Genomic DNA, 8107 nt, shown 5'->3' on the forward strand with positions numbered 1-8107 from the left:
AATTTAAAAAATTAAATATTTATTTGAATAACAAGTTTAAGTTCAAGCTGCAATGTTGGCAATGCAGGTTTTTAACACAGATCACAAAAAGCGTGCACAAAAAAGTACTGGCGCAAAGGACAAAATAATGCTAAGAATTAGGCTAAATAGCTGCTGATTTTAAGAAAACAAAAGGCCTGAAATCACTATACAAAATATAAAATGTATTAAACACTACCATCCACAGAACAGTCTTTACAATTGATTATATTTAAAAATTATTTGCGTAATTATATATTGAACTGTAAATGAGTATTATACATGAACCTCCATTCTGAAAGCAATTCCTTGTAGCACTATGGAACATCTAATTACATTGCAAAAAGTATCCTTTTTTGCTATCGATAAAACAGTTAATGGTATTACTGTAAATATCAGGAAGGCTACAAAAAAAGAAATAAGATTTCTTTTTTGTCTTCAAAGTGTTTTCCATGCAGTGAAGCACTTGCTGTGTTGAACTGAATGCACTACTGGAGAATGTTCTGGGTCCGAGATGCTCTTGAGAGACAAGACTAGGCTTTTCAAATCAAACACTCAAAGGAATCATGCAACCCTCTTATGACTGGGATACCGTCATGTGCCACTTACCAATGCTGTCTCTCCAGAAAACCATTCAAGTCGCTTAAAAAAAAAATCAGACTTATATGATAAATATACATAAAATGAAGACACCAACTGCTATTTGACACAACTACTGGTAATGTCTGTGCTATGTGAAAGCACCTTTAAAAAGAGCCTATGCGGCAGAGAGAAGTTTTACTATAGGTAAAATGCTGTTAAACAGCGTCACGTACTACAGAAAAATCAAGTCAATCAATGCGGCAAACTTAATTGTTGTCTTCTGTTAATAAATTGCCATGGCCGCTGCAACCTTCAGCAACCACCATCCTGACTAGTCAGCAGCCATCAACATAGAGGCAAGACCCTCCACCAGCAGAAAGATTACAGCTCACAGAAGGCTCAGATATCATTAGCATTTTTAGCAATGAAGTATATTTAAATTGTTATGTACATTGTTTTCTTTCTCTCTCTCTCTCTTTCTTTCTTTCTTTTTCTGACAGTGTCTCACTCTGTCGTCCAGGCTCAGGCTGGAGGGCAATGTTGTGATCTTGGCTCACTGCAACCTCTGCCTCCCAGGTTCAAGCGATTCTTGTGCCTCAGCCTTCCCAGTAACTGGGATTACGGGCGCCTGCCACCACACCCAGCTAATTTTTGTATTTTTTTGGTGGAGACAGGGTTTCACCACGTTTACTAGGCTGGTATCAGACTCCTGGCCTCAAGTGATTCGCCCACCTCAGCCTCCCAAAGTGCTGGTAATACGTGTGAGCCACTGTGCCTGGCCCCATTCATATAAAACTTTAGAAAATAGAAATTAACCTGGCCGGGTGCGGTGGCTCACGCCTGTAATCCCAGCACTTTGGGAGGCCGAGGCGGGCGGATCACGAGGTCAGGAGATCGAGACCATCCTGGCTAACATGGTGAAACCCTGTCTTTACTGAAAATACAAAAAAAAATTAGCCGGGCATGGTGACGGGCACCTGTAGCCCCAGCTACTCGGGAGGCTGAGGCAGCAGAATGGCATAAACCTGGGAGGCGGAGCTTGCAGTGAGCGGAGATGTGCCACTGCACTCCAGCCTGGGCGACAGAGCGAGACTCTATCTCAAAAAAAAGAAAATAGAAATTAACCTGTAGTAACAGAAAGCAGATCAGAGTTGTAGGGGGAGAGAAGAGATTACAAAGCACGTGAGGAAACTTTTGGGGATAATGGATATGTTCCCTATCCTGATTATGGTGAGTTTCATAAGTGTATACTCATGTCAAAACGATCAAGTTGCACACTTAAAATATGTGCAGTTGCCGGGCGCGGCGGCTCATGCCTGTAATCCCAGCACTTTGGGAGGCCGAGGCGGGCAGATCACGAGGTCATGAGATCGAGACCATCCTGGATAACACGGTGAAACCCCGTCTCTACTAAAAATACAAAAAGATAGCCGGGTGTGGTGGCAGGCGCCTGTAGTCCCAGCTACTCGGGAGGCTGAGGCAGGAGAATGGCGTGAACCCGGGAGGCGGAGTTTGCAGTGAGCCGAGATCGCGCCACAGCACTCCAGCCTGGGCTACAGAGCGAGACTCCGTCCCCCAACCAAAAAAAAAAAAAAAAAAAAAAATGTGCAGTTTATTATATGTTGTTTGTATCTCAATAAAGAAAATATATCTGGAGAGAAAACTCAAAAAATCCTTTAGTTGACTTAAAAAAAAAAAAAAAAAAACCAGGGTCTCACTCTGTCGCCCAGGCTGGAGTGCAGCGGAGTGATTTTGGCTCACTGCAATCTCTGCCTCCTGGGCTCAGGGCTCATGCCATCCTCCCACCTTAGCCTCCCAAGTAGCTGGAACTACAGGCACAAGCCACCATGCCTGGCTAATTTTTGTATTTGTAAAGACGGGGTTTCACTATGTTGCCCAAGCTGGTCTTGAACTCCCGAGCTCAAGTGATCCCCCAACCTCAGCCTCATAAAGTGTTGGGATTACAGGTGTGAGCCATCGCACCCAGCTGAAACTTTTAATTAAAACAATTTATTTAAACAGTTTTGTTTTAACTAAGTAATAAGTGCATATGACTAGAAAATTAAATAGCCCCGAAGGGAGGAGAGTGAAAAACAACTTCTCCCTGTCCCATCTAGGGTCCTGCTCCCCAGGGAACCCTTTTAACCATTTTTATTTCTATTCTGGTTATTGCCTTCTTGCCTCTAATTTCTATACCTTATTTATTATTTACTTCTCTTCCTTGTCTTATCACCTTTAGACATCATTGATTGATTGCCTTTTAGGATTGATGAGGATTTAGCTTTCAACCTCCCAATTTCTCATCTCCTTCCAAATATGGTTACACTCCACTGTTCTCAGACCTTCTGCTCCTCTTCACCCCTGCAGCATCAAGCATCACTTATTAAAACTTTTATTTCCTTTCCTTTCTTTCTTTCTTTTTTTTTTTTTTTTTTTTGAGACAAACTTTCACTCTTTCACCCAGGCTGAAGTGAAGTGGTGCGATCTTGGCTCACTGCAACCCCCGACCCCCAAGTTCAAGCAATTCTCCTGCCTCAGCCTCCTGAGTAGCTGGGATTGTAGGTGCCCGCAACCACGCCCAGCTAATTTTTGTATTTTTAGTAGAGACGGGGTTTCGCCACGTTGGCCAGGCTGGTCTTGAACTCCTGACCTCAGGTGATCCACATTTCTCGGCCGCCCAAAGTGCTAGGATTACAGTTGTTGTGAGCCACCGCGCCTGGCCAGAACTTCTATTTCTTGTTCAGCCCACCATAGATGAGCTCTGATTCTCCACTTTGGAGGTGAAGACATTGGTCCCCATCCCCTTTCTTCTAGGATGTAACCATAGACAAGTCTTCTATGATTTGCCTAAAAGTTGATCCTTGTTAAAATAAAACATAACAGCATTTGACCATGTAAATATTGTTCACTGTGAAGCCAAGTGGTGTACAACATGGCTGTCGCAACCAATCGTCACCATTTTACAGATGGGGAAACTGAGATCAGAGGTTCAGTGTCTTGGTAAAGGTCACATAGATGGTGAGTGGTAGGGATGCAACAAGCTTTTACTCTCCTAGAACCAAGCTTCCACTCTCCTAGAACCAAGCTTCCAGATTCTTAGTTACCCTGTCGGGGGGAAGACCTGAACCAAGGCAGTTGCCATTTGGTTTGCAATTATGGGTAGGGGAGAAGTGGAGTCACTGATAACCAAGATTTTAAGCCTGTGTGGGTACAAGTGTCAGCAATTAAGAACAGAGAACCTGACCAGCCTGGGCAATGTGGAAAAACTCTGTCTCCACAAAGAATACAAAAATCAGCTGGGCACTGTGGTGCACACCTGTAATGCCAGCTACTCAGGAGGCTGAGGTGGGAGGACCACTTAAGCCCAGGAGACAGAGGTTGCAGTGAGCTGAGACTGTGCCACTGCACTCCAGCCTGGGTGATAGAAGGAGACCTTGTATCAAAAAACGAAACAGGCTAGGCATGATGGCTCACGCCTATAATCCCAGCACTTTGGGAGGCCGAGGCGGGCAGATCACTAGAGGTCAGGAGTTCAAGACCAGCCTAGTCAGCCTGGTGAAACCCTGCCTCTACTAATAAAAAATGCAAACATTAGCTGGGCTTGGTGGCACACGCCTGTAGTCCCAGCTACTTGCGAGGCTGAGGTATGATAATTGCTTGAACCCGGGAGGCAGAGGTTGCAGTGAGCCGAGATTGCGCCAGTGCACTCCAGCCTGGGTGACAGAGCAAAACTCCGTCTCAAAAAACCCCACAAAAACCAAGACAAAAAGCAAAAAAACAAAACAAAACAAAAAACAAAACAAAAAAACCAGAACACTAATAGGCAATCTAAATAGACCTGTATCTATTAAAGAAATTGAATCAATAACCAATATCTTCCCGAACAGAAGACACCAGCCCCAGATGGGTTCACTGGTGAATTTTACCAAACATTTAAGGAAGAAATTATGCCAGTTATCTACAGTGTCTTTCAGAAGTTAAAAGCAGAGGGAATGATTTCTCACTCATTCTATGAGGCCAGCATTACCCTAATGCCAAAACTGGACAAACACATTACAAGAAAATAAAACTACAGACCGATATCTCTCATGAACATAAATGCAAAAGTCCTCAGCAATATACTAGCAAATCGAAGCCAACAATGCATGAAAGTAATTATACACTACAACCAAGTGGGATTTATCCCAGAGATGCAAGGCTGGTTCAACATTTGAAAATCAGTTAATGTAATCCATCGCATTAGCAGGCTAAGAAAAAAAACACAAGATTATATAAATAAATGCCAAAAAATCATTTGACAAAATCCAACACCTGTTCGTGATAATGATAAAAAGTCTCAGCCAGGTGCAGTCGTTCACGCCTGTAATCCCAGCACTTTGGGAGGCTGAGGTGGGTGGATCACAAGGTCAGGAGTTCAAGAACAGCCTGGCCAACATGGTGAAACCCCGTCTCTACTAAAAATACAGAAATTAGCCAGGCATGGTGGCACGCACCTGTAGTCCCAGCTACTCGGGAGGCTGAGGCAGGGGAATCGTTTGAACCAGGCAGGCAGAGGTTGCAGTGAGCTGAGATCACACCACTGCACTCCAGCCTGGGCGAGAGAATGAGATTCCATCCTGAAAACAAAACAAAAAAAAGCTACAGTAATCAAGACAGTATGGTAGTGGCAAAAGAGTAGACAAATAGATCAATGGAACAGAATACAGAGCCTAGAAAAAGACCCACATAAACACTTCAACAAAGGAACAAGGGAATACAGTACAGCAAATTAGTCTTTTCAACAACTAGTGCTAGAGCAACTGGACATCCACATGTGAAAAATGAATCCAGACACAGACCATACATCCTTCACAAAATTCACTCAAAATAGACCATAAACTTAGGCTCGCGCCTGTAATCCCAGCACTTTGGGAGGCCAAGGCAAGTGGATTACTTGAGGTTAGGAGTTTGAGACCAGCCTGGCCAACATGGTGAAACCCTGTCTCTACTAAAAATACAAAAACAATTAGCTGGGCCTGGTGGTGCCTGCCTGTAATCCCAGCTACTTGAGAGGCTCAGGCAGGAGAATTGCTTGAATCCGGGAGGTGGAGGTTTCAGTAAGCCAAGATCACACTACTGCACTCCAGCCTGGGCGACAGAGTGAGACTCTGTCAAAAACAAAACAAAATGAAACAAAACAAAAACCATAAACTTAAATGTAAAACACAAAATTATAAAACTTTTAGATGATAATATAGGAGAAAACCAAATTGACCTTGGATATGGCACTTAGATATGGCAATGACTTTTTAGATATAACACAGAAGCCATGATCAATGAAAGAAATAATTGATAAGCTGGACTTCATTAAAATGAAAAACTTCTGCTCTGCAAAAGACAATGTCAAGAGAATGAGAACACAAGCCACAAACTGGGAGAAAATATTTGCAAAAGACACACCTGATAAAGGACTGTTACCCAAAATATCTGAAGAACTCTTACAACACAACAAGAAAATGAACAACCCAATTAAAAATAAATGAGGCTGGGCGTAGTGTCTCACGCTTGTAATCCCAGCACTTTGGGAGGCTGACGCAGGTGGATCATGAGGTCAGGAGTTCGAGACCAGCCTGTCCAACATAGTGAAACCCCGTCTTTACTAAAAATACAAAAGAAAATTAGCCAGGTGTGGTGGCACGTGCCTGTAATCCCAGCTACTTGGGAGGCTGAGGCGGGAGAATTGCTTGAACCTGGGAGGCCAAGCTTGCAGTGAGCCAAGACCACGCCATTGCACTCCAGCCTGGGTGACAGAGTGAGACTCCATCTCAAATAAAAAAAGAAAAAAGAAAGACCTGAATAGACACCTCACCAAAGAAGGTATACGAATGGCAAGTAAGCATATGAAAAGATATTTAACATTGTATGTCATTAGGGAATTGCAAATTAATATGACAATGACATGCCACTACATACCTATTAGAATGGCCAAAATCCAAAACACTGACAATGCCAAACACTGATGAGGATGTGGAACAGCAGGAACTCTCATTCACTGCTGGTGGGAATGCAAAATGATACAGCCACCTTGGAAGACAGTTTGGCAGTTTCTTACAAAACTAAACATACTCTTACCATACTATCCAGCAGTTGTACTACTTCGTTTTCCAAATGAATGGAAAAGTCATGTCCACAAACCTGCACATAGATATCGGATATTTAGAGCAGCCTTTTTTTTTTTTTCTTAATTGCCAAAATGTGGAAGTAACCAAGATATTTTCAGGAGGTGAACAGATAATAAATAAACTATGGTACATCCAGACAATGGAGCATTATTCATTGCTAAAATGAAGTTAAATATCAAGCCATGAAAAAACATGGAGGAAACCTAAATGTATATTACTAAAGTGAAAAAAGCCAATCTGAAGAAGCTACATACTATATATTGCAACTATATGACACTGTAGAAAAGGCAAACTGTGGAGACAATAAAAGGATCAGTGATCGCCAGGGGGTTGGCGGAGGGGAGCATGAAGAGGTAGAACACAGAGGATTTTTAGGGCAGTGAAATTGTTCTGTATGATACTGCAATGGGATATACAACTCATTACACATTTGTCAAAATCCATAGAATGTACAATACTTAGAGTGAACCCTAATGTAAACTCTGCACTTTAGAGGATAATGATGTGTCAATGGAGGTTCATTGATTGCAACAAATGTCAACAGTGGGGAAGGCTGTGTGTGTGCATGGAGGGGTGCACAGAGGCAGTGTATGGGAACTCTGTATTTTCTGCTCAATTTTACTGTTAGCCTAAAACTGCTCTAAAAAATTATAGTTTAGGGCTGAGCTCAGTGGGTCATACCTGTAATCCCAACACTCTGAGACATAGAGGCAGGAGGATTGCTTAAGGCCAGGAGTTTGAGATCAGTCTGGGCAACAGATGAGACCTCATCTCTGCTAAAAAAAAAAAAAAAAAAAAAAATTAGCCAGGCCTCCCAACTACCTGGGAGGCTGAGGCAGGAGGACTGCTTGAGCCCAGGAGTTCAAGGCTGCAATGAGCTATGATTGTGCTACTGCACTCCAGCCTGGGTGACAGAAAAAGACCCTGTCTCTAAAAAAAAAAATTAAAGTTTATTAAAAAACAACAGCAACAGCAGAGCACGGAGGAAGGAATGTTGGTTATTGCTTTGTTTTTGGAGGAGTGATGCAGATAGAGAATGAATTCTCATTGCATTTTGAGCATGTTGGGTTTGGGGTATTGGTAGAACATACAAAAGGCAGTAACTAACAGGCAACCAGAAAACCGGGTCTAGGAGAGAGGTGGTACCCAGGTAACAGATTTGGGAGGCATTTAGAGTGGGGTGGCAGCCACCACGGCAGTGAGCTATCTTACGAAGGAAGATGATACAGCCTAGAGAGAGTAAAAGGTTGGCCAGGCGCGGTGGCTCATGCTTGTAATCCCAGCACTTTGGGAGGCCGAGGTGGATGGATTACCTGAGGTCAGGAGTTCAAGACCAGCCTGGCCAA

Source organism: Pan troglodytes, chromosome 19, assembly GCF_028858775.2.
Source record: "Pan troglodytes isolate AG18354 chromosome 19, NHGRI_mPanTro3-v2.0_pri, whole genome shotgun sequence".
Lineage (NCBI taxonomy): Eukaryota > Metazoa > Chordata > Mammalia > Primates > Hominidae > Pan > Pan troglodytes.